Below are 3,059 nucleotides of genomic sequence, written 5' to 3' on the forward strand. Positions count from 1 at the left end.
CCTTGGGGCAGCCCGGCGCCGGGTACCCAGGCAATGCGGGGCCCTGGGGCCCGGCCGCTGCCCTGCAGGGCTGGGCTCTGCCGCAGGGGCCCCACGGGGCTCCTCGCTGCCCTGAGCCCTGGGGCCGTGCCGGGCATGGGGGGCAGCCCTGGGGCCTGTGCTGGTGCCAGCCCTGGTGCCGGCGTGGGGGCCCTGGGCATGGCCGTGGTGCTGGAGCCCACGGGCAGCGTGCTGCTGCCCCCAGGGCAGGGCAGGGCAGGGCCGAGTCCTCTCGCTTCTTCTGCCCTGGCCCCCTTCTCAAGGCAGCTCTGGGGCTCAGCAGCCCTCACAATGTGCCCGGCAGGACTGGGCTGTGGTCAGGCAGGGGCTGCTCTCTGTGGGGCAGCCTGGGCCCAGAGGGGGTCACTCTGAAGGGCTTAGGAGCCCCAGGAGCACAGGAGCCTTGGGGCTCAGGGAAGCCCCTTTCCCAGGACCCAGCAGTCCTGGCTGTCACATTCTGCCCTGAACCAGGCAGCACCCTCAGGCAGGGCTCTTGTGGCAGCCCCCACACTGCCCAGTCACCCCACAGATCAGGGCCCACAGCCATTTCTGCAGTTAACAGTCTCTGTGCGACATGTCAGGAAGGAGCCCCTGCAGCCCTTACCCTTGGTGCAGAGCCGCTGGAGACTTGGGAATAAACAACTGGAGTCCAAGCTGATGGTGTCAGTGCAGGAGCCTCCGTCTGGCTGCTYCCTTGCCCTCAGCTCACCTCTCTATGCAGGGAGGAAGGATGTTGTTCCTGTCCGGTCACCCAAAACTCCTCTCCAACATGTCCCTGCTCCTCTGCCTGTTAGCGAGCGGTCCCAACATGTTCCCGCTGCCTCCTGTCCCTGCTACTTGCCATGAAGCAGCTCTGAAGGGCAGCAGTGGGGAGCATAAGAGCAGTGCCCAGCAGCGCCTGGGCCTTGCAGGGAAGTGAGGACATCACCATGTCACCTGGGAGACCTTCCTGTGATGTGTCACATCCCACTGTGACCTCAGCTCATGTCACCTGGGGGCTCAGTAGGTCATGGCCATGGAGCTGGCACAGCCAGGGAGAGAGAAGAGAGATTTCCCCTCACATTCTGGAAAGTAGTCACCTCTCCTCACCCCAGATAAGTTCCAAATATTTCTAATAAACCCTTTTGGAACATCTCCAGATGGTGCCAAAGGCTGTGAGATATTTAAAATGAGGCACTAGATAGGTCATGTCTGTGCCCCTGCACCAACAGGTCTCTGCACTGGGCAGACCTCTGCGGGTGCTTGGGGGTTGGATTGGAGGTTGACGTCTTTCAAAGACAGGATCAGAGTCATACGGCATCCCACATGACAAAATAAAGTGTGACCATGCACTGACATGCTTTTAGTGAGCTTGCAAACTGTTTTCCCCTGTGGATCGCTTTGGTGAGCTTCAAAACTGCTAACTACTGTGGGTCACTCTCTTTGTAGAAGTAGGATATAGAACAGCGTGGGACAAGATGTGGTATTCCTCCCTGAAGCACGAACCAGATTTTTTTTTTAAAGTGCTCAGCAAGATTTCTTGGTCTGCAGTGCTTGAGATGGAGATGATATGCCAGAAAAGAGCATGGGCCGAGGCCTCTGTGCTGCAGGGCACCCTCAGCACAAGCCAGAGGTCTGGAAAGGAGCTGAACAAGGTAAAGGAGAGAGGCAATGTGGCAGGTTCTATGAGGACTGGAGTGGGTTTTGCTAGAAAAGCCTGTTCTAACTTGCCAATGCCTTTTCCTCCTTGGACAGTGCCTGGAACCAAGACAGAGCCAATGTCCAACAGCAGCTCCCYCARTGAGTTCCTCCTCCTGGCATTTGCAGACACWCGGGAGCTGCAGCTCYTGCACTTCTCGCTCTTCCTGGGCATCTACCTGGCTGCCCTCCTGGGCAACAGCCTCATCATCACAGCCATAGCCTGTGACCACCGCCTCCACACCCCCGTGTACTTCTTCCTTCTCAACCTCTCCCTCCTTGACCTTGGCACCATCTCCACCACTGTCCCCAAATCCATGGCCAATTCCCTGATGGACACCAGGGCCATTTCCTACTCTGGATGTGCTGCACGAGTCTTTTTATTCTTTTTCTTATGTTCAGCAGAGTATTCTCTCCTCACAGTTATGGCCTATGACCGCTATGTTGCCATCTGCAAACCCCTGCACTACAGCACACTCATGGACAGCAGAGCTTGTGTCAAAATGGCAGTGGCTGCCTGGGCCAGTGGGTTTCTCTATGCAGCCCTGCACACTGCCAACACATTTTCAGTACCCCTCTGCCAAGGCAACACAATGGACCAGTTCTGTGAAATCCCCCAGATCCTCAAGCTCTCCTGCTCAGATTCCTACCTCAGGGAAGCAGGSCTTCTTGTGGTTAGTCTTTGTTTAGTCTTTGGATGTTTCATTTTCATTGTGSTGTCCTACGTGCAGATCTCACTGCTGTGCTGAGGATCCCCTCTGAGCAGGGCCGGCACAAAGCCTTTTCCATGTGCCTCCCGCACCTGGCTGTGGTCTCCCTGTTTGTCAGCACTGGCCTGTTTGCCTACCTGAAGCCCCCCKCYCTCTCCTCCCCAGCTCTGGATCTGGTGGTGGCTGTTCTGTACTCTGTGGTGCCTCCAGCAGTGAACCCCCTCATCTACAGCATGAGGAACAAGGAGCTCAAAGATGCCTTGAGGAAACTGGTTCAGCTGGTCCTAGGTCAGCAGCAATAAGCTGCCCATCCCTCCTCGCAAGTGGTATCTGATTTATCTCAGACATCTGTTGTGCTCTGGGCATTCTCCCTGTGATAGACATGTTTGTATAGGAGTGTCTGAATTTATCCCACTTCTCCAAAGGCATGMCCTCAGTCTGTCTGACCCAGAGGCCTCCTGTGAATGTGTCTGTCCCTGTGTCACAGCTGGCCTCTCTCTAATAAAAGGCAATTTCCTCAGTGCAGTGCTCGAAGGTCAGTCTCTTCTTTTAACACTGCAGCCAAGAATGTCTCAAGGACTTTCACGCTGAAAGACTCTGCTGTTTTTCCTGGCTCTCCTTGGGCTCAAGCCG

General features: G+C 56.2%; 1 pseudogene; it reads left to right on the top strand.

Moving 5' to 3' along the window:
- The first annotated feature begins 1,796 nt into the window (after nt 1–1,796).
- LOC146584286 (olfactory receptor 14A16-like) lies at nt 1,797–2,728 on the top strand (annotated as a pseudogene).
- Nucleotides 2,729–3,059: the final 331 nt, after the last annotated feature.

This window comes from Rhea americana, unplaced genomic scaffold, assembly GCF_003343005.1.
Source record: "Rhea americana isolate MKP2758 unplaced genomic scaffold, rheAme1 scaffold_953, whole genome shotgun sequence".
Lineage (NCBI taxonomy): Eukaryota > Metazoa > Chordata > Aves > Rheiformes > Rheidae > Rhea > Rhea americana.